Raw genomic sequence first — 25,606 nt, forward strand, 5'->3', positions numbered from 1 at the left:
TAGTTGCCTTTGAGTTCCATTCTAATTTCTTGATATTAAATATTCCATCTGTGTAAGTCAAGGGTACCTAAATAAAAACAGGCATTTGATATACTTAATAAATTGAGAGACTCTTATCTGAAGCCAGATTTTTTTTTGGTTCCCATGCCAGCAGCTTTATGGAGTCCAAGATCAAAGATTAAAAAAACACCACCCTTAACTTCAGTAAAATAAACAAATGAATATCAATGGCATTATTTTTAATAATAATTTATTCATTTTTTTTCTTCAAATGTTACTGTCCTGTGATTTTGTGATCTTTCTGATCAAGCTGATATGGAAGCATATGTATTAAGGCAATGTTTCTCTAGATATGATCCTTGATAACCTGCAGCCAAGTCAACATTATAGTTTTTTATACTTGTTAAAATCCAGATCCCTGAGAACCACATCCAGAACAACTGAAGTAGAATCCTTGTGGATGGAAGCAAAACTTGCTCATACTTTGTGCTTTGCAGGTGATTCAGACAAACACAAAAAAGTCAAGAACTATTATTCTAGGGATCTAAGCAATCAATGAAAGGGATTTACTCTGTCTGCTCATTTTCCCATATGAACCTGCATCAAATTATATTTAAAAGTATGTACAGCAGGTAATAGAGGATTACAATAATAATATTATATATAAACCTGTGAATTCATTAAAAAGAGTAATCAATCAGGTTGTTGTAGCCCTGAGAATAGTAGCCCTCAAAATAAGTATAATTCTAAAAAAAAAAGAAACAACTTCCATGTATATATAAATACCAAGAAAATTATGATATGAGGATTTTTTTAAAATTTGAATCTTATTTTTAAATATTCCATTCATCATACTAACTTTTCTCCTACCTTAAATGTATGTGACTTGCATTATATAATTCATGTATTGATATCAATACTAGATATGGACACACACATACACACACATAAACAAATATAATATGGAAATGATATAATAAGAATTTAGCCTTATTCTTATGCCATTCTAATTTATTACCCTTTTTTCCAAAATAGTCTATTGTAGAAAAAACTAATATTGGAGTTTTTTTTTAACATTTTAGAATTTTAAAATGTTTTACAAATAAATTCACTTAGGATTAATAATAACCCAAAAATTTTTCTCACATTATGAATCAGATCATACACATTGCTAGTGGAAATATATTGATTATTTGTCAGGATCTTTGTTGCATAATTACCATCATTAAAACAATGTAGAATCAGCAGTCAGCATCTTGAACAGCTGAAATTTCCACCGCCATTCTCCGACAGATCTCAACAACAAAACAGGTGTGTGGCACTCAGCCCATCCCCCATACATCGGGAACTCGCTTAAAATCTCTCCTAGGCCTGCTGGGGGAGGGAGAATCACAGTGAGCCTGCATAAAGACTAGGGGGGAATTAGAGGCACCTGACCTGCAACCCCCCCTACCCATCTGCAGCCAAAACGAAACCTGTCTAGCTAGAGCTGGGGGAGGGGCAAGCAGGAAAAATCCAAAGGACAGAGTGCCTGGGATCCCAATCGCCAACTGTGGGACCCCGGAGATCCAGGCCCACTGATTCGTGCGGCCTGCCCTGCGGATACAGAAGGCTAGCAGGAGAAACCAGGAGGCTAGAGGCAAGGCCCTCGAGACTGGGCAGCTGGAAATTGCAGGCCCGCCGGCGACAGTTCACCCACTGCCCGCATAGCTGGGCGGTAGGAGAACACCCGGCCGCAGGCGACCGATCACCCGCCTGCAGCCTGTGATACTGGGCGGCTGGAGACCGCCTGCCTGCCTCGACTGGGAGCTGAAATCAAACAGAGACAGTCTAGTCACACCACCTCATCAGGACACCCCGGCAAGGAACTGGGGCCAGTCATAGCAAAGTAGTGTCGTCACTGGAGCTCGGACGTCGGATCTTCCTTCACAGTGGAACCCACGTCAGCAGGCATAGTTTAACAACACTAAGGAGAGGCATCAGAGTAATACAGAACCGAAACAAATCTATAGAAGAGAACAGAAACACGACAATCAAATAGAGCTGGAAAGCAACGGGGACAACATGAGAAAACAAGGGAAAAAAGGAGTACAAACAATGCAAGACAACTTAATTCTACAAGAGGACATAGAAACATCAGAAGCAGGGATAGGGAAAGAACTCAAGGCATACCTAACTCAAATGGAAAGGAATATTAGAGAAGACATGAGACAGCAAGTCCAAGCAATAAAAATATATTTTGAAAATGAGTTAAACAAACAAATTCAAATGGCAAAGAACGAGCTCTACCAGGAGATAGAGATCTTAAAAAAGAATCAAACTATAATCCTAGAATTGCAGGAAACTATAAACCAAATTAAAAACTCAAACGAGAATATTACAAATAGACTTGATCAAGTAGAAGTCAGAACATCAGATAATGAAGACAAGGTTTATCAACTTGAAAAGAGTATAGTCAACACAGAAAAGATGCTTAAATCCCATGAGCAATCTATTCAAGAGATATGGGATGTCATTAAAAAACCAAACTTGAGAGTCATTGGGATAGAAGAAGGCACAGAGATTCAAACCAAAGGAATGGACAGCATATTAAATGAAATAATTGTAGAAAACTTCCCAGAGATGAAAGATGGAATGGATTGCCAAATCCTGGAAGCCTACAGGACCCCAAACATTCAAAACTCTAATAGACCAACTCCAAGACACATAATTATGAAGATAGCCAACATACAGGACAAGGAGAGAATATTAAAAGCTACCAGAGAAAAGAGACAGATTACATTCAGGGGTAAACCAATTAGGTTAACGACTGATTTCTCAGCACAGACTTTGAAAGCGAGAAGATCCTGGAACAATGTATTTCAAACGCTGAAAAATAATGGATTTCAACCAAGAATACTGTATCCAGCAAAATTGAGCTTCAGATTTGACAACGAAATTAAAATCTTTCACGATAAACAAAAGCTAAAAGAATTTGCAGCAAGAAAACCAGCACTGCAAAGCATTCTGAGCAATATACTACAAGAAGAGGAATTGAAAAATAGTGCCCAAAACTAACAACAAGAGGTATCTCAGTAAAGGAGGAAGAAAATAACCAAAAAAGTAAAACTAGCCAAACTAAAATAAATAAATAAAGAAGCATGACTGGAAGTACAAATCATATCTCAATTGTAACTTTAAATGTTAATGGCCTAAACTCACCAATCAAGAGACATAGGCTAGCAACCTGGATCAAAAAAACAAATCCAACAATATGCTGCCTTCAAGAGACTCATATGATAGGAAAAGACATACACAGGCTGAAGGTAAAAGGTTGGGAAAAATCATACCACTCACATGGCCCTCGGAAGCAAGCAGGAGTGGCCATACTCATATCAAATAAAATCAACTTCAAACCTAATTTAATTAAGAAGGATAAAGAAGGACACTATATACTGTTAAAAGGGACCATCCACCAACAAGACATAACAATTATCAATTTGTATGCACCAAACAATGGAGCTGCAACCTACATAAAACAAACGCTCCTCAAGTTCAAGAGTCAAATAGACCATAACACAATAATTACGGGTGACTTCAACACACCGCTCTCGCCATTAGACAGATCCTCTAGACAAAAACTGAATAAAGAAACTATAGAACTCAACAGCACAATCAATAACCTAGACCTAACTGACATATATAGAATATACCAACCATCATCAAGTGGATACACGTTCTTCTCAGCAGCACATGGATCCTACTCAAAAATAGACCATATATTATGCCATAAGGCAAATCTTAGTAAATATAAAAGTGTGGAGATAATACCATGCACCATATCTGACCATAATGGAATGAAATTGGAAATCAATGATAAAAAAAGGAAGGAAAAATCCTACACCACATGGAAAATGAACAATATGTTATTGAATGATCAATGGGTTACAGAAGACATAAAGGAAGAGATAAAAAAATTCTTAGAGTCAAATGATAATACAGACACAACATACCGGAATCTATGGGACACAATGAAAGCAGTTTTAAGAGGGAAATTCATATCCTGGAGTTCTTTCATCAAAAAAAGAAAAAACCAACAAATAAATGAACTCACACTACACCTCAAAAACCTAGAAAAGGAAGAACAAAACAACAGCAATTGTAGTAGAAGACAAGAAATAATTAAAATTAGAGCAGAAATAAACGAAATTGAAACAAAAAAAACCATTGAAAAAATTGATAAAACTAAAAGTTGGTTCTTTGAAAAAATAAATAAGATAGACAAGCCCTTAGCTATGCTAACAACAAGAAGAAGAGAGAGAACTCAAATTACTAATATACGGGATGAAAAAGGCAATATCACAACAGACACTACAGAAATACAGGAGATAATTAGAAACTATTTTGAAACCCTATATTCTAATAAAATAGAAGATAGCGAAGATATCGATAAATTTCTTAAGGCATATGATTTGCCCAGATTGAGACAAGAAGACACACACAATTTAAACAGACCAATAACAAAGGAAGAAATAGAAGAAGCCATCAAAAGATTACCAACCAAGAAAAGCCCTGGACCTGATGGGTATACAGCGGAGTTCTACAAAACCTTCAAAGAAGAACTAATACCAATACTTTTCAAACTATTTCAAGAAATAGAAAAAGAAGGAGCTCTTCCAAATTCATTCTATGAGGCCAACATCACCCTGATCCCAAAACCAGACAAAGACACTTCAAAGAAAGAAAACTACAGACCAATATCTCTAATGAACTTGGATGCAAAAATTCTCAATAAAATTCTGGCGAATCGAATACAAAAACATATCAGAAAACTTGTGCACCATGATCAAGTAGGATTCATCCCTGGGATGCAAGGCTGGTTCAATATACGGAAATCAATACATGCTATTCACCACATCAATAGGCTTAAAGACCAGAACCATATGATCATCTCGATAGATGCAGAAAAAGCATTTGACAAAATACAACATCCCTTTATGTTCAAAACATTAGAAAAACTAGGGATATCAGGAACTTACCTCAACATTGTAAAAGCTATATATGCTAAACCTCAGGCTAGCATCATCCTAAATGGAGAAAAACTGAAGGCATTCCCTCTAAAATCTGGAACAAGACAGGGATGTCCTCTATCACCACTTCTATTTAATTTAGTTCTCGAAGTACTAGCCAGAGCAATTAGACAGACAAAAGAAATTAAAGGCATAAAAATAGGAAAAGAAGAAATTAAATTATCGCTATTTGCAGACGACATGATAATTTACTTAACAGACCCAAAAGGATCTACAAAGAAGCTGCTAGAGTTAATAAATGAATTCAGCAAAGTGGCAGGATATAAAATCAACACGCACAAATCAAAGGCATTCCTGTATATCAGCAACAAAACCTCTGAAATGGAAATAAGGAAAACCACTCCATTCACAATATCCTCAAAGAAAATAAGATACTTGGGAATCAACCTAACAAAAGAGGTGAAAGATTTATACAATGAAAACTACAGAACCTTAAAGAGAGAGATAGAAGAAGATCTCAGAAGATGGAAAAATGTACCCTGTTCATGGATAGGCAGAACTAACATCATCAAAATGGCGATATTACCCAAAGTTCTCTACAGGTTTAATGCGATGCCAATCAGAATCCCAAAGACATTTCTTGTAGAAATAGATAAAGCAATCATGAAATTCATATGGAAAAACAAAAGACCCAGAATAGCAAAAGCAATTCTAAGCAGGAAGTGTGAATCTGGAGGTATAGCGATACCAGAGCTCAAACTGTACTATAAAGCAATAGTAACAAAAACAGCATGGTACCGGTACCAAAACAGGCAGGTGGACCAATGGTACAGAATAGAGGACACAGAGACTAATCCACAAAGTTACAACTATCTTATATTTGATAAAGGGGCTAAAAACATGCAATGGAGGAAGGATAGCATCTTCAACAAATGGTGTTGGGAAAATTGGAAATCCATATGCAACAAAATGAAATTGAATCCCTTTCTCTCGCCAGCCACAAAAGTTAACTCAAAATGGATCAAGGAGCTAGATATCAAAACAGAGACACTGCGTCTGATAGAAGGAAAAGTTGGCTATGATCTACATATTGTGGGGTCGGGCTCCAAATTCCTTAATAGAACGCCCGTAGCCCAAGAGTTAATAACAAGAATAAACAAATGGGACCTACTTAAACTAAAAAGTTTTTTCTCAGCAAGAGAAACAGTAAAAGAGGTAAATAGAGAGCCTACATCCTGGGAACAAATTTTTACCCCTCACACCTCAGATAGAGCCCTAATATCCAGAATGTACAAAGAACTCAAAAAATTAAACAATAAGATAACAAATAATCCAATCAACAAATGGGCCAAGGACCTGAACAGACACTTCTCAGAGGAGGACATACAATCAATCCACAAGCACATGAGAAAATGCTCACCATCTCTAGCAATCAGAGAAATGCAAATCAAAACCACCCTAAGATACCATTTCACTCCTGTAAGATTGGCAGCCATTATGAAGTCAAACAACAATAAGTGTTGGCGAGGATGTGGGGAAAAGGGCACACTTGTTCACTGCTGGTGGGACTGCAAAATGGTGAGGCCAATTTGGAAAGCAGTATGGAGATTCCTGGGAAAGCTGGGAATGGATCCACCATTTGACCCAGCTATTGCCCTTCTTGGACTATTCCCTGAGGACCTTAAAAGAGCACACTATACGGATACGGCCACATCAATGATTATAGCAGCACAATTCACAATAGCTAGACTGTGGAACCAACCTAGATGCCCTTCAATAGATGAGTGGATAAAAAAATTGTGGCAGCTATACACAATGGAGTATTATGCAGCACTAAGAAACGACAAAATCATAGAATTTGCAGGGAAATGGATGGCATTAGAGCAGATTATGCTAAGTGAAGCTAGCCAAGCCCTAAAAAACAAATGTCAAATGTCTTCTTTGATATAAAGAGAGCAGGATATAAATAGAACAGGAAGGAAGAGCATGAGGAAAAGACTACCAGTAAACTAAGACGAATGGGGGGAGAGAAAGGAAGAGAGAAGGGAAAACATATGGAAATGGTAGGAGACCTTCAGTGATACACAAAATTATAAGAGGTTATGAGGGGCAAGGGGGTGGGGGGAAAAAAAGGGGAGAGAACTGAACAACAGCAGAGGAGGTAGAGAGGGAAGATGGGAGGGGAGGGGAGGGGAGGGGGGATAGTAGGGGATAGGAAAGGTAGCAGAATACAACAGTCACTAATATGCCATTATGTAAAAACGTGAGTATGTAACAGAAGTGAGTCTGTATTATGTATTTGGGGAGTTCAACACCCAATTGAGTCGAATGTATGAAAGATGATATGTCTTGAGCTCTGTAATGTTTTGAACAATCAATAAAAAAAATAAATAAAAAAAATTAAAAAAAAAATAAAATAAAACAATGTAATCGTGAAATGATGTGAGAGTGACACTTCTTATAGAACCAACATGCCTTGTTTTTCTTTTCAAATTCCCACCCTTAAAAAGTGACATTTCCTGAATGTCATTAATCCTAGAACATTTATATTGAATTACAGTTGCAATGCCTGTAGCTTCTTTTTTCTTTTAAGATTTTTGTTGTTGTTGTAGTTGGACACAGTATCTTTATGACACAAGACCTTTATTTTATTTATTTATTTTTTATGTGGTGCTGAGGATCAAACCCAGCACCTTGCGTCTCACATGTGTTAGGCAAACGCTCTACTGCTGAACCAAAACCCCAGCCCCTATAAATGCTCTTTTAATTTAGTAATTTAAAACTCAAATAAGCATGAGTTAAGTTTTTCATGAGGAATAGTCTACAACCTATTATTTCTAGGATCAAATTTTTAGAAGCCAGTTTTACAATTCTTTTAAGAAGTTCTGATGCTAACCAAAATCTACACAGATATTTTAAGCAGGTATTTTTTCTCTCTCAATTCCTTTCTTTTTTTCTTTTTTTTGTTACTTCATTCTTTCTCCCTTCCCTCCTATTCTTTCCTTCCTTAATAAACATCATGTTGCATTGATTATTAATTAAATAATTGATCATTGTATATAAAATTCCATACAAGTTTTGCCACTACATTGTTATTGAATTTAGCCTGTAGCTCTTCTCATTTTTAAGTATTCTAATAAAATAAGAATTTGAAATCTTAGTTATATTTGTTCTTAAGGTAATTTCTCTTGATTAATGAGATTTCTAGTAATTAGCTGGAATTATCATTGGACTTTATATGCTGAAGTCTACTAATTTTCCTACTCTAGAGCTTAATTTTTCAGGCTATAGCCTCTTGATTGGCTGTTAATAGATCAGGTTTAGTCTTAAAAGATATTACTATCCATCACAGTAAAATGATAGCTAATAAGAAGAAGTGATGTTTGAGGAGGAAATATTTGGGAATATTTCCTCATGCTGAGACCTTTCCTTGACCTAAACTTGACATTCTCCTTGAGGAAGGAATTCAAGTTTTATCCAAGTCAATCCCATCTATTCCTAATTATTTTTCACTTCAAAGCTTTCTCTATGTTTCTGTAGCTCACTTTTTAGTTATTAAAAAGTTTATATCCACACACTGTACGATCCAAACTACATTTGTCTTAGTTGAAGAGAATTGTCATCTCAAAGATGAGAAAAAATAAGAGAAGACAGAAAAAGTTATTGTATTACCAGTAGTGGCACCAGAGAGGTCTCAGAAAGAAACTTTGGACTTATGTGAAAAAGAAATCTACTTGAAGACAGAGACTAAAGAACATTCAGCAAAGTACTCCAGTCTTGAATCATTGCTGCACTAGAGATTTTAATACCTATGGTCAGAATTTTGAGGGTTATTAGACAGATTTGGAGAGAGAGATTTATTCCACATTGGGTTTGAATCTGCTAGATATTATAACAATGTATAGTATGAATGACAAATTTATTTTTACTTACATTTTCATTATATCATACATGACAATTCAGAGATCTGCTCATTTTTACAAAGTTCACCTAAACATTGAAATAAATATATCTATACTTTCAAATATTTTAAAAATAGCATCATAAGCCACTATAAATCATAATCATGTGTAGAACATTTATATTTTTCATATATTAGTAAGATACTATAAAACTATGAAAGGCAACATTTTTGGTGGGAAAGTAAATTTTTTTCTAATTAGCTATAAATGACGATAGAATGAATTTTGACACATTTAAAAGCTCAAGAAAGAGTTCATTATCTGTACTTATATATATACTCACACCATATATATTTCCATATATATGTATATATATACATACATAATACATATATGCATATATGTACACACACACACACACACACACACATATATATATATATTCAAATATACTGTACACACAACACACACACTTTAATTATATCAGTTTGCTATAAATAAGTAGCATTTGTTTTTGGACAACAATATAATTGATGGGCTCTCTAAAATTTTTCAAGTCCTAGGTCTGTGTGAATGACAATCAGCTTAAATATACAAAACACAATAAGTCTCCTTTTTTCTTTTTATTCAAAAAGCGTTTAAGCAGGCTAGATTGTTTTGGAAAAACAGCTCAACATGTGTCAGGGACTATACAAGGAGGATTTCTGAGTACTGGTATCTCTGAAAGACCCAGGTCCCAAATAAGAAAGCAGCTGAGTGGAGAGGAAGTCAAGTAAGGTTAGGACTTTGGCAACATTCAAAAGGAGTAAGTAAGTAAATAAATATGTTTTGGAGTAAGTTCTCATTGTTGAGAAGAAATGCATAACTATGAAGAATGAGGAATCTGAAACCCTGTGGTTTGGGATTGAAATTAGAGTTATCAGTGCTTATTCTTGATGTGCTTTTTATTTTAATGGGGATGAGAGAGAGAGATATGTGTATGTACTTCATAGCCCTACCATTGAGAGGCCAAGGAGCACTGACGCCCTAGTAACACAAGTGTTCCTGGGACCTAGCACCCAGATGTGGTTCACTATCTATGAAAAGGAACAAAGATTAGTTGGAGAAATAGGTGATTCAGGGCTGGATGAAGGTGGGAATAATATGAGTATAGAGCATCTTTTACACAGGAAAATAAAAAGTACTTAAAATATAATGTTACATATTTAAGTACAAAAGAGATTTCTACCAGCTAAGTCCTGGATGATTTGGGTATCAATAATAATGATTATAATATAATATGATACATATATTACATGATAGCATATATAATAAATTATATGCTAATTATTAAATAAAAATAATATAAATTTCTTTGTTATAATGGTAACTAATAAATGTAGAAGAAATGATGAAAATGGGAAATTATCATTTGTCAATCATCACAGAAGTAATTTATGCAGACAAAAAATATCAATGGGTTCTAAAAGTTGCAAGTAAAAGTAAAATAAGGAATGCAATTTTTAATAATCTTAAAGTAACTCCCCACAAAGTATTTATTCAAATAAAGGGTGAAAAGAATAGTAAGAAAAGTAGAGAAACTTAAGCTGAGACTTTACCAATCAAGTGATCAAAGTGTACACTACCATCATTAATGCTAACTGGCATCATGTGCCAGAAGACAGCAAGCAATCAAAACACAGCATTACTTCTGTAATATTTCTTTCAAATGCTTAGTCTGACAGGACATTAGGCATATCCAAGCTGACATTTTAGAGCAGAACTCTCTGTCCTCCAATCTTCATAAATATCAGTGCCATTGAAAGTCAGGAGAGATAAAGAAACTGCCTAAAAATTGAAAGACACTGGAAAGGTACTACAATTAGGTATAATACATAATTCTACATGGGATATTTATGCTAAAAAGATATGATGGAGCAATAATAAAACTTTGGTGGAGTCACTGGGTACATGGTAATTCTTTGTAAAATTCTTGTAATTTTTCTGAAAATATAAATTATTTCAAAATAAAATGAAACAAACTCTAGTAATTAAGGCGAGTATTAGTAATAAAATTAGTGAACAGAATCCAAAATAATATTATTTGTGGCATAATTAAATGGAATTTTCAAGCTTAATATACTATAAAAAGATGTACAAATACAATCCCTAAATAACAATGGTCACATGTTTTCTCTGATTTATGGAGGCTAACCCAAAATAAGGGGGGAGAGAAGAAGAGTAGAAATTCACTATAGTAGACAAAAAGGAATGAAGGAAAGCGAGGGGGAATAGGAGAAGGAAAGACAGTAGAATGCTTCTAACATAACTTTCCTAAGTACATATCTAAATATACCACCCTGAATGCCACCATCATGGACATCCAGAAGAGTGGGGTCTTAAGTAGAGTAAGATATATTTGATGCTTCTGTAATTATATCAAAATGGACTGTACTTTCATGTATAACTAAAAAGAACCCATAAAATAAAAATATATTTTAAATATTACATTAAAAGTCAAATGGAAAAACATGAGATAATACCAATAACTAATAAAATACTTGTAACATAACTCTACCTCTCAATATTTAAATATTCAATAAATTTAGTCTGGTAAGTATGGACCATATTTTTCTTAACATGAAAAAGACAATTAAACTCATACTAATAAAAGCTAGGAAAAGGAATACCAACAATTATTATCTTTATTTGACATGAGCTTGAAGATTCTGCTCAATGCAGTCGAAAGAAAATAAAAATGAAAAGATTCAATTAAGTTGAAGGATGAAATAAACTTATCAATATCTCTAGGCAATTATGATTAATAAATAAAGAAATGCTTATAAATTAGTGAGAAAAATATTATCACTAATAAAAGTTTAAGATGTATGTTGTCTAGTTATCTGAAGAAATACTTAAAATTAATAATATTTAATTTAGTTATAATAAGCACATAAAATCAACTTAAAATGTATACTTACAAAACTGAAAAATTAAAAAATTTACAAATAAATTAGGGTGCAGTAGTATATGCCTATAATCCCAGAAATTTGAGAGGCTGAGACAGCAGGATTACAATTTTGAAGTCAGGCTCAGCAGTTGAACAATATCCTCAGCAACTTAGCATGTTTTAAAATAAAAACCAAAAAAGACTGGGAATGTAGCTCATCAGTAAAGTGCCCCTGGTTTCAATCCGCATTACTTATAAAAATAAAAAGAAAAAAAGAAAAGAAGAATTAAATAAGCAAGGTAGAAAACCTAAATGTAGAAATTAGAGAATAAAGGAAAAAGGTTTTAGATTTTTTTAATGGAACAAAATAATTTTTAATGGCTACACAAATAAAATTAAAGATGTAAGGATGTTAAATATACACATGGTAATTTTCCTTAAGATAAATGGAATTTTTCATGTGCCTAAAAATTACTTGGGAGACTTTGTTGATATTAGTTTAAATATATCACATTACTGATGAAGAATAGGTGGACACAGCCAGCAAACTTTTTAGAAATGTATTTGTTTTATTAGGGATGATGATTTCTACTAGATGCCAAAATATTTATGAAGCCAGGCCTATATATATATCCCTGTAACCCAATGACTCCAGAGGCTGAGGCAAGAGGATTGAAAGTTCAAAGCCAGGCTCAGCAATTTAGCAAAGCCCTAAGCAAAACCCTGTCTCAAAATAAAAAATAAAAGAGGGCTGTGGACGTGGCTCAGTGGTTAAGTGCTCCTGGATTCAATCCCCAGTAATAACAACAAAAAGAAAAATAAAATACATATATGTCAAAACAGTATGTTTTTGATTTAAGAATGATCACCTCAGTAGATACCAATGAAAGGCCCAAAGCTACCACATTCAATAATGTCACATGTAATTCAAGATTTTTTTAAATCATGAAGAAAGTATGATTCAGAAATGGTTTGAATATATTAATTGAAGAAAAATAAAGTTATTATTATTTAACGAATTATTATTTTTTACTCATAAAAATTGATACCCCATTTCTTAAAATTTTTATAGAAATAAAGCTAAAGACTAAAAGATTCAATAAATATATATTTCAACAGAATAAGGAAGGCTTGCTTGGCATAAAAGTAAATGAAATGGCAAACAAAAGTCCTGAATAAATTTAACTATATGTATGTACATGAAATATATAAAGAAGTAGCAAAGTTACTAAAACACAAAATAGGTAACAGATAAAGTTTTCATACTTTTGATATATGAGAATATTGCAACAAATACAGAAAATAAAGAAAAATCAATAAAGAAAATATAGCTAAAATTCGTCAAGGGACATCGATTGCCAATCTGTAAAAAGAACACATGAAAATAGAAAAACATAGGAAATTATTAAAACCTCAGCAATAATCAAAGAAATAAAAAGAAAAATAGTAACAAATTGTTATTTTTTAAGCTAGGAATACTGGGAAAGGGTTAACAAAAAGAGAATATCCAGAAGTGGCAAATCAATAGGAAAACTGACACTTTTATATCTCCCTGTCGAGAGTGTAAATTAGTAGAAACTTTCCCTAGGCGAAAGTAGGGATGTCTATCAAAGTTTTAAAATATATATCCATCATTTGACCCAGTAATTTGTCTTCCATGAATATGTAAAAAGAAAATCATCTGAAATGCAAAACTAGATTTTTGTACCAAGTGGCCAATGCAGAATTATTTTTAAAATACTAAAGGAAGATGTTCAAAATATTGAGAAGAAGGAATTGAGAAGTTACATTGGGGATATTTCCTAAGAACTACTATTAATGTGAACATTATAGTGGCTGCTCAGAATCTAAACATCTTCCTTACATTAGGAAATTTATCTCCTTGTCGACATTGTCAGGATACAAGCATCAGTGCTGGGTGTAAAAGCTGAAATAAAATTTACATATCCTGAAACTAGGGCTCAGCCATGAAATGCAGTCCTTAAAATTTCAATGTCCCAGATTCAGAATTATGAATCAACATTATTAATATAAGAAACTGAGAATCAAAGAAAATCTATGCATGTAACTGGTGGCAACTGGAGCAGTGGGTTAATGTGGGAGTGTTTGGGTCACTGATACTCCAATAAGGCTGGATCCATTCTTGGATCTGTATTGCTGCTAGTGGGAACTGCAGCATCTTATGTTCTATTCACCAGTGGTCCTGCCCCTATAACAAGATGCTCTGGCACAATTTTCACTGTGCCTCTTTCCCAAAGGTGTGAGCTACAATGAGTTCCTTTCTATACTAGACAGCCAGAGATGTTTCTCTGTTTCTTCCAAATAAAAGCTCTTGAGCTATGCAGCTAAACAGCCATTAACCATTATATTTTAGAAAATATTTTATTAAATGATAAAAATCTATGCAACTTATGGTCAAATGAAGTGACAGTTTTCTAAACAGCATAACCTCCAGCATTCATTCTGCAAACTGTAGTCAATAAACACTCACATCATATGCGCTCAGATATCCATTAGAAAAAAATGAAGGTAGAATGAAATACACCAAATAATTTTACAATGCTTTGGGGGGTTTTGGCTTCATAGATAAAATTTTATATTATTTTGTTCTAATCTTATGTGTACATTGTGTACATATACTATAGCTAGATAAAGTGCAATTTTTTTAAAAAAAAATAACAAACGTGATTGTTGAATGGACAAACTATAAGAAAAAAAAGACTTCTTTTAAATTTCTGTTATGCTTTCTTCCTCCTTTTTATTTTCCTTTTAATTTATTTTTCCTTCAGCCCTCCATCATACTCTAAAATGAGCATTCATATTCTTTTTCTTTTTTAAAAAATTTGTTCTAATTAGGTATACATGACAGTAGAACACATTTTGATACTTCAAACATAAATGGAGTATAACTTCTCGTTCTTCTGGTTGTACATCATGTGGAGTTACACAGATTGTATGGTCATATATGCACATATGATAATAATGTCTGATTCCTTCTACTATCATTCCTATCCCCTTATCACCTCCCCTCTCTTTACTCCACTCTGTCTAATCCAACGTACTTCTACTGAGCTTTCATATTCTTTTCTCTTTTCTTTTCTTTTATAATAGAGGAAGCAAACTGACAAAGTCATCTAAAGCAAGTAGGCCTTAAGTTACTAAGTTATCATGCCTTACAAGGATATATTCTTTTTAAAAGACATAGTATAAAAATAATGTTGCATGCACCTGGGTACATACACACTACAAAGTCTTTGGGAGAAGGAATGAAGTCAGAGATTTTGTGTCGGTAAGACTCTGCCAATCTCCTCAATTCAAGTAAAACTGTAGAAGAAGCACTTTTATGTATAAAGTTTCCAACTTAAATTTTTAAACACCTAAAAAAAATCCTTAATCAGGACCTTATGGTTATCCTATAACCATCTACTGGCTTTGCAAATTCCTTGTCTTCCTAAGCTGGAGCCTGTAATGTGACATTTCAGTGGTCCCCGTCAAGGCGCCCAAACTTCAATTTTATTTGATCTTATCTTGTTCTGAACTTTCCAGACTCTCATCCATGAGTAACTCCTATAATTATTTTTCTTCTCTACTTTACAGAGTATTAAATTATGCTAGGAAATTGGATACCATGACATTTTATTGAGGACCCTATGAACTCATGCTAACCTCATTTGAATCCTCATGTTTTCTGTACATCTTTTCATTCATCATTTGTTTTCAATTCAGTTGCCTAAAATAGCTTTACTTTTCTTTTTCCATATTCCCTATTTTCATCCTCCCACTGCCCCTGCCTGTCAGTCTTATGTTATTCTCTTTGACCCCTATTTTAATTACACTATTAAAAAAGTCTCTCTTTTCTTGCAATCTCTTTTCCTTTTATTTCTGAAATAATGTACTATCCCCTATTTTATTTCTTAAACTCGCTCATCTTGACTTCTGTGATCTTCATATTTCTTCATTTCACCAGAGCTGTACTTGCTTCTCCTTATTTTTGAGAACTTCCACTAATGACCTCATCTTTGACTATAACATCTTTATGTTTTAATTCCAAGTCTCCATTGCCAACCTTGCCCTTTATGTTCTGAATTCTAGCCCAGAAAGAACTATTAAACATTTCTTTCTATCTCGTCAGCCACTTCATGTTTATTGTGCTCAGGTCAAAATTAATTTTTCCTACAAAGAATTTCTTCATTTTTTTCTGATATCCTTATTTCTGATAATGACATGATTTATCTTCCTGAAACAGGTTACTTCTAAATTCTCTATTTCACCTATCTCTGTTTTTTTTAATCAATGATAACATTTTTGTGAAGCATGCTTTCTTACATTCTCTAAATTAGACCCTCAGTACCTCTTTCCCAGATTTTTTTTCAAAAAAGTGCAATCTATTGCTTTTACCTTTTTGCATTCTAAACTGCCCTAAACACAACTTCTAGATATTTGTGAGATGTAGCTCTGATACTCTCTTATCTCAATTCTTTACAGTTCACAATAGTGACAGAATAGTCTAACTTTAAGTGGTTCTCCCCCAACATATTGTTCTAAACTTACTTCTTCCAATGTGCATATGCTAGGTCCTGTATAATCAAGCTCCTCCCCAAAATTATGAAAATTGAGTCAATCAGGCACAGAATATGAGAAAGTGTACTCCTAGCATAACCAAAGACTGTGAAAAGGCTAGAACATGGTAGAACATGGTGAGCAATGAGGGATGAGAAATAAAGGCAGGCTCCTGAGATGCAAAGAGCCCTACAAATCTGGTGGAGTTTGGTTTTAGTTTGTCTTCTTTTTCAGAGAAGGTGTATAGGGTTCCTAAATTAACAGAAATTGACTGAAGATTTTAAGCAGAGGAGTAACAATGGATTCCCATTGGAAGTTCTTTTTTTTTCCTTTAGGTAATTATTTTAATTCCAAGTACAATTAATACATGTACATGTATTTTAATTAATACATGTACATGTATTTTAATTAATACATGTACATGTATTTTAATTAATACATGTACATGTATTTTAATTAATACATGTACATGTATTTTAATTAATACATGTACATGTATTTTAATTAATACATGTACATGTATTTTAATTAATACATGTACATGTATTTTAATTAATACATGTACATGTATTTTAATTAATACATGTACATGTATTTTAATTAATACATGTACATGTATTAATTGTACATATTAATGAGTTCTGTGTGATATTTCCTTCCACACATGTATACATACCATGTATTGATCAAATTCAACCTCTCTTTATCCACCCTTTTTCCCTCAATACCCTTCCCAATCACTAGTAATAACTACTCTATATTCAGGTTGACTTTGTTTAGGTGCCACGTATGAAAGACCATGTGGAGGAAAAGGGAAAAGGAACTATTATACATCGTTGGTAGAAATCTAAATTAGCACAACCATTATGGAGAAGTATGGAGCTTCCTCAAAAAACTAAAGTTGGAGGTACCATATGATTCGGTAATCTCACTTCTAGTTATATAGCCAAAGGAAATTTTCAGCATACTAAAGAGAAATATGCATGCTTGTGTTTACTACAGCACTTATTTATTGCTAAGATATGGAATCAGTCTATTTGCCCAACAACCCTTGAGTGCATAAAAATATGGCATATATATATGCACAATGGAATATTATATTACACAACCACAAAGAAGAATAAAATTCTGTCCTTTGAAGTAAATAGAGGGACCTAGATGACATTACGTGAAATAAGCTGAACACAGAAAGAAATACCCAGTGAGATATTTATTAAATGTCACCCATATAATATGTAGTTTCTCTGTCATGTCTTACTTGATCTTATCATCCAAAGGCAAGTTCTTCCTTCTTTAGATCATAAACATGTTTATCTCTCCCTTAAAACATGTTGTATTCTACTTTTTAACACAAGTATTTGATTACACCTTTCCTCCACCAGCACAAAGTTCCCATAGTACATAGAATGGGACTGATTTATCTTTGAAACCACACAAAGCTTCAGAAAATGGAAGCTTCATAGAATACCTGGCAATGGATGATGAGTCTCATTTTCTAAGAGTGATATCCAGGCTCACAAGGCAGAGTGGGATCACATAAAGAATGTTCAGGCTTTGGATGACAATCTTAGTTTTTATACATTGTGATTTTTTATCCCGCTTCCTTTGTATGGATGGAGCAAATCTTTGTAATTATCTATACCTGTTCACTCTGCTTGAAATAGCAATAAGTATTATCAACTCATTTACCAGGATGTAATGAACATCATCCAACTCATAATCACTGAATACTTTTTCTAAAGAAAATGCTTCATTTTTTTCTCCTAATATTTGCTATATTAAATCTGAAAGAAAACTTATTATTTTCTATCAAATATCCAGTCAGAAAAGCTGGACCAGGCAGGCCTATGAGTTAGCAAAAATGAGAGCAATTCAGATTGTTCCAAGGAAGAAAAATGTGGGGAGATGTAACTTTCCCGAATGCTGATTGGTTGGTGAGCAGATAATGATTTATGGCACATTTTAAATTACTCTTCTGGATGGAATGGTTTATGGAGGGGGGAAATGGGATTGTTCTTTAATATCCTGAAGCATCTGAAAACCTATGCAACTTTCATTGATCTGCTCTCTGCTGGATAATACTGCTATTTAAAATCGATGACATATTTACTTCTCTCGGAATGCCTCCATGGTTGTAAACCATTCTTTGTTGTTTGTTGAGAAGTAAATTTCTTATTCATTTTCCTGTTTCACTAGGGTTTCTTAGACTTTTGGGTACCCTAGTTTTGTCAGCATTGAGTCTATCTTTTTATTATACTCCCTGTTCCATTTTCACTTCATAATCACTTGAGATAACTTGAGGGTCAATAGTCCTCAACAATCTCTGAAGTATATAATTGATTACTAAATTCTGCATATTGCTTATTGCTCATCACCCATTTCTCAGCAGAATGTTCCCTAACTGTTCTTTAATAAAAAGAAAGAAAGATTAGCTTGGTGTTTTCATTTTGTTGTATTCACGTTTGGGGTATAGTTTTTAAATTTTTTTTTAAAGGAATGGCAAGATACAACAAAATATATGTCCAAAGATGAATAAACTTCCTATATCAGAAACTAAGATCAAATTTTATAGCAGCTTATTTTATCATCTTAAAAAAAAGAAAGTTCTTTAACTGAGTTAAGAGGGGAAGAAACCTGTTCAAGAATGTTGCCCTGCCAAAAGGCCCAGGATTGATGGTGTAGCAATATAGGGGATATTTGCCAGTTCACCAATGCCAAGTCCTTGGAGTAATTTTGCTGCCTGTGACAGCTGGTATTCTCGACTGGAAGGCTGTTTCTGTATACGTCTATTATTTGCATATTTATATACCTCTGGCTGCTGTATGAGGGCTGCATTTCACAGCAGTGCATATAAGCTGTGTAGCCTTGCTGCTTGAGTGCCTGTGGGCATGAGATGGTGAATTGATTTGGATAAAAGGAAAATTGTAGGTTTTTGTGTTTTGCAGGGTAGCCAGTAACATCACGTTTTTGTTTCTCTGTCTTCATCGACTTCGGTAATATTGCTGAGGCATCTCTATGATGGGCTACCACGGGAGGCATGATCGCCAGGCAGGTCCAAGCTCTGACATTAAGACATCATCAGACAATGATAGAAAAGATGACATTAAAGAAATGGATCGAGTCAAGTAGAAGACTGACACAAATTGTGGGATTTGCACAGTGAACAGAGGTCCCGATGTTTCTAGTTGAACTGTAGAGGACATATGAGGGTAAGAATTGCCGTATTAAACCAGATATATGAACTCTGTTGCAGCTTCTCTTTCTAAATAGTAAGAGAACAGGGATTCTGGAACAGAGTGGGATCCGTGAGGACAATTGCCAAAGTTTTAGAAACATCAAGTAGAAAATAATTATTGTGCCGCAGTCTGGCTACAGCAAAATAACCAGGGAGTGACAAACAACTTGTGTACATTGATACAGCAGGAGTGGGAGCCATTTATTGTAGGACAGGAGAGGTATATATACATTCCACACAGCTTATCTTAATTAACATAAACTGGATACAGCAGTCAACCAATAAGGAATCTCCACACTTAATGGCTTGCTGGTGTTACTTCACAAATCACTCCCTCTGGCGAAATACCAGGCGCCATCCTGACTTGTTTACAGACCCTAACATTATTGTGTACAAAGAAAGGGGGAGATCTGTTAGATGAAAAACTGAGAGGAATGCAGCTTGAAGGAAACAGAAGTTAGATAAACAAGAATGAATAGGTGGAAATGAAATGATTAGGAGGAGATATTAGGGTAGGTGTATGCGATAAATAATTTTTAGGTAATTGATGGAATCTAAATCATCATTTGCTGTGAGATTTTTTAAAAAATAAGGTTATCAGGGTGTTGGTATAAATGGTGGGTGGGGTCTTTGATGGAAAAGATAATCTGAAGTAGGTTGCTTTCAAAGGCAGTCAAAGGAGTGGCATCAAGAAAAAGATAACCAGACTGAAATTTTAATGGAATGGGGCATATTTTTTGTGAAAGATTAAAATGTATGTTATCTGGCAAAAATATTCAAATTCTATGTGAAGAATAATGAAGAGTTTAAAAGTGAACTGAAGAAGTTCTGGGGAGTAATATTGGCCAAATAATTTCATTACATTTTGTGCATCTACAAATAAATAACAAATCCCACCACTATGTATAGCTATAATGCAGCAATTAAAAAATGGGGGAAAATATTTTTTAAAAGGAGAGCAGGGGGTGAACTGAAGGTATCTCTCCAGTGTGTTGCAATCTTAGCAGCACAGAGTGTATAATGCGTAGTTCCTGCTTTAAATGACTTACTTATTACAGACTGAGTGTTTGTGCTCTGCCCACCTAATTAACGTTGAAATGTAATTCCCAGTTGGCTAGTATTTAGAGATAAGGTCTTTAGAAGGTGATTAGGCTCTCCCCCATGAATGCGACTAGGGTCTTCATAAGGAGGTTCAGAGAGATCCCTTCCTACTTCCCCCATGTGACGACATCTGTGAAACAAATAGCAAACCTCACCAAATGCCAAACCTGCCAACACTTTGATCATGAACTCCCCAGATCCAGAACTGTGAGAAATAAATTTCTGTTGTTTATAAGTTTCCAAATCTATAGTATTTTGTTATAGTTTCCTGAACAGACTGAGACACTGCAATATGTTCCAGATACACATTCATAACAATGAACCTCACATGAAACCTCTAGAGTGAATATTATCAGCTCTATTACAGATGTTGTAATGGAGACAGAAGAATTAATCACTCAGCCATATTTACACAACACATATATGAAAGGGTATGATTCTAACTCAGGTCTGTCATGTTCCAGAAGTTATTTTGGTTTGTTTGCTTATTTTCCTAACATGCTACTTCCTTGGACACAGGGGACTATAAATAAGATAGTGAACAGTTCTCCTGGGTGTATTTAATTTGAGTTGGCAGAGAAATAACTGTCTGGATATGTTACTTTGACAAAGTACTTGCTGGGTTTGCTCTCTATATACCTGTGAAATATGTCATGTAGGTGCTGCGGTTGTCCTTATTTTATAATTTAAAAGCTTGAGAAATAGAGTGGATGGATGACTTGATAATAACAAGACTTGTTTGTGCTAAAAGTGCTAAAAGTGAGGGTGATGCCCAGGGCTAGTTTGCATGTATTCCAAAAATAATCCAATGAATGGATGTATGGTTCTCTGTTTAGTTCAGCTGAAAATCATTTTGATTTGCTATAACTAGACAGTTATAGCAAATAATAATTATTATAACAATTGATGAGATATAGAATAGAAACTTAAATGCATAGTTATAAAATATAGAGATATAGCTGTTTGAATATTACTATCTCATGAAATGATAAATATCATAAATTATAAAAAGTCTAATTTTTAAAACTCATCATTATCTCCTTTATTCAGTCTGGTGTGGGCCTGGCTCAGAACAGCTTTCAGCATACTGCTCATGTAGCCTGAGTGAACAGCTGTTCACAGAATCTTTTATGGGCCCAGTCACAAAATCAACAAAATGCTATCCACATGTCTAATAGAAGCCATTTCATATTTGGCCATGTATTCTGAGTAATATCTGACAAAGTGCTATTGCTGAATCCCACTCTTAAACATCAGGTAAATGTCGACCCAAAAAATGAGCTCATACATGGTAAATGATTTAAAAGCTATCATTCTTAATTTATACTACTTTTTACTTTTCACTTTACATTTAGTACATTAGGCAATGGATCTCCCAAAATCACAAAACTGGCCTTAAGGATTAGTACACAGTGGTTTATGACCAGAGGTACTGGGGACATGTGGTATAAATTATATTCCTGTCTGACTGATTTACTACTGGAAGTTTTATTAAAAAAAAAAAAAGATCCAATAGTAGAACTATTATAGTTGTGATGTGTCCATGTGTGGACATTCAGAAAAAAATGTATTTTCAAGTCTGTACTCTGTTGTCTGGCGTTTAGTAGGTGCTTAGTTAATATGAATATTAGGGATTATTTTTATTTTTATTTTATCTACTTTAAAAACACATTAAGTTACTACATCTGAGTTATGGCTTTCCTTGTTTTTTAAAACTAAGAATAATATTTTTCAATAAGTCATCAGCCTGGCTTGCCACAGAGGGGAAAAAGATACAAATCCATTATCTGTGCTTAGGAAAGTTTTTGTATTCATCTTCTAGAGGAAACTAGAAACCCTTATGACACTGAAGAAAAAGAGGTTATCCCTCTAGGAATTATTAATAACATTTTATTTTACCAATTTCTGATTCTCATTAGAACCCTATTCTCTGAGACAAAGTCCCTAGAAGAGACAATGGAGCATAGGAGGTGGGGGATGACTAGAAGCTGCCAGGTGCAGCTTGGGAGAATGAAGCAGGAGGATTGTGAGTTCAAAGCCAGCCTCAGGTGCTAAGCAACTCAGTGAGACTTGTCTCTAAATAAAATAAAAAAAAAATAGGGCTGGGAATGTGGCTTAGTGGTTGAATGCCTCTGAGTTCAAATCCCCAGTAATCCCCTTGCCCCCAAAAGACTAGAATCCAGTAATTCACACCTTTACAGCACTACTGATCTGTTGTGTTTATTTAGAACTTCACCAGAGAGACAGCAAAGGAAATAATAGCAGATTAAAGGATGCATGGAAGAGTAGGGTTAAAAAAAAAACAGAGGTTTGGAGAAAAAAAAGATTTTAAGACAAAAGTTTTGATAGGGTGTCCAGCCTTTTGAAGAGAAAATTGTCCTTTTTTTTTTTTTTAACAATAGACACCTTCTTAAAGCTTTATAAGCTGTCTTTTTTTTAATGAAATGATATATATATATTTTATTTCCTGATTGATATTTGAGAGTAATTGTTAAGAATTACTGTTCTTTATTTACTCTGATCAAGTAGTTAATTTTAAACATATTAATGCATTGAAACAATTTTCAGTATTAATTCCATAGGTTAATATCTTTCAGAGTAAAATGTGTAGTTTTAATTTCAATATAATAACCTTGTTTTCTAATTTGTGTTTGTTTTCTATGCAATATTGAGCTTTCTTAAAGATAGATATACAGCTATTCTGCTTATTTATGCTATAGTATTGAAGAGCCAATTACTTGGAAACAAGAATTGAGTTGCTTTTGACAATAGATGAGATAACCCCCCCTACACATAGAAAAATAAAAGGCTTAGGCTGTATTTTGTGTGTTTTGCTTCTTAAGTGTGTTCCAACAGCTTAATTGCTAAAGTATCTCTAGAATTGTTCTGTGCCTAATTCAAATGGATACTAGAAACTGCAGCAATTTCTGTTGTAAAATTCTTAATGAGGTCTGTCAAATCTAAGGATCAGGGCACCATAAACAGTTATTCAGATTTAGTAGTTAGATTAAATTAGACAAAAAACTTACTCTCTGAATGCAAGGTGATTATGTGTGCACACACACAAATAGTTATGGACACAAGGAAACATAATAAATGACAAAATAAATTTATAAACAATATAAGAATTGTTAATGAATTTAAATTAGTTTTAACCTTAAAAATATTTCACACTACATAAATGGAATTTCTTCCTCTATTGTTAAAGTCTTTCACCATTTGAAGAACTATTCATTCACTGATACATTTATGAGTATTAGGAAAATAATTTTTACTATTTTGTGAACGCTTATTTTCTTTTCAGAACAAAGTATTACCCAACTTAATTACATACTTTAATTATTAATATCTGAAGAAGGCTTAGTGAATAAATGTCTATTGCCTTGAGTACCATGTTATCAAGATCTTAAAAATCAATAAAATAAGTTCTAGAAGCTGGGGGTGTTGGCACACACCTCTAATCCCAGTGATTCATGAGGCTGAGGAAAGATTGCAAGTTTAAGGCCAGATTTGGCAATTTAATGAGACCCTGTCTCAAAATAAGAAACAATAAAAGGTTTTAGGGATGTAGTTCAGTGGCATAGCACATCTAGGTTCACTCTCCAAAACTGCACACACACACACACACACACACACACACACACACACACACACATACACAGAGTTCTAAAGGTAATTTAAGTCATTGGTACATTATTGAAATAAGAATATATTTTTAAAAATAATTTTTATAAAAACCATATGTATTAGGTTATACTTATCCAACTGAGACAGGACAAATCTATGTCTGAATAAGAAAGAAGAAAGAAAGAAACACAAGAGGAACAATAAGAAAAGAAAGGTCACTTCTTCACTTTGTGCTTCACACTAAGTATAAATGAGTGGCCATCTATAATGGTAGGATGAGCAGGAGATCTGTGTTCCATCTCCCTGCATCAGAGATGAGTCCTGTGTATGGGTGGAGCCTTCTTGCACTATAGATCTTGCATTCAAATCAAAGCAGTGGGCTGTTTGTCCCTCTGGAGATGACCCACATTCTCCCTTAAATGGGTATTCCTTGCTTTACCCCCAGAGCTTATCACTTTCAAGATAACCAACATTCTCCTTTGAATGTGTATTTCTTACTTTACTCCTCCAAATGTCTGTTGCCTGAGATAGCCCACATTCTCCCTTAAGTATGTATCCGCTTTCTGATATAAATCTATAACTCAAAAAAAAAAGATCAAAGAATTCTAAGTCTATAATTTGGGAAATTTATAGCAGAAGTATAGTGTAGGAAAGTAAAACAATAAATCCCAGATTCAGATTAATGGCAGATTAACTTGATCCAACTTTTGACCTTGGAAGTCCAAAAATAGATAACATAGGCCTTTGTCTAGAAACAAATACATTATTTCAGTTATGTTGTTCTGCAATATGTAATTTCTAGCATGTGATAAAATATTATAGTAAGCATGATATTGCTTACCAAGCCCCCCCAAAATAGGATGCATCTTAAAAGATACCATAGTCAATAGAAAAAGACCCAGAGATAATTCGAATGTCATGAATATCAGTGCAGTTACTATGATAATTATGTTAAAGGATTTAGTGGGAAATATCACAACATATATGAAGAGAAAGAATTTCAAGAGAAATATGGAAAGTATTTTAAAAAAAACAAAGGAAAATGTTTAGAATTAACCAAGATAGAATTAATCTGATGACCTTCTCAGCAGACAGATACAATGGAGAAGTGAATCAATGAACGATGAGATAGGTCAATATAAATCATTCCAAATGACCACAAACACAGAAAATAAAGAGGTAAAAACATGGAAGAAAACATTCTAGATCTATGTGAGAAAGTGAAATGATAAAATTCACAAGG

At 33.9% G+C, this 25,606-nt stretch overlaps 1 protein-coding gene across 4 annotated transcripts in view; it reads left to right on the forward strand.

Annotated features, from left to right (window-relative positions):
- The window catches only part of Lsamp (limbic system associated membrane protein), a 607,460-nt gene that overhangs the window by 330,976 nt on the left and 250,878 nt on the right, over positions 1 to 25,606 (forward strand). The gene's annotated exons all lie outside the window — the stretch shown is intronic.

This window comes from Ictidomys tridecemlineatus, chromosome 3 (assembly GCF_052094955.1).
Source record: "Ictidomys tridecemlineatus isolate mIctTri1 chromosome 3, mIctTri1.hap1, whole genome shotgun sequence".
Taxonomy (NCBI): Eukaryota; Metazoa; Chordata; class Mammalia; order Rodentia; family Sciuridae; genus Ictidomys; species Ictidomys tridecemlineatus.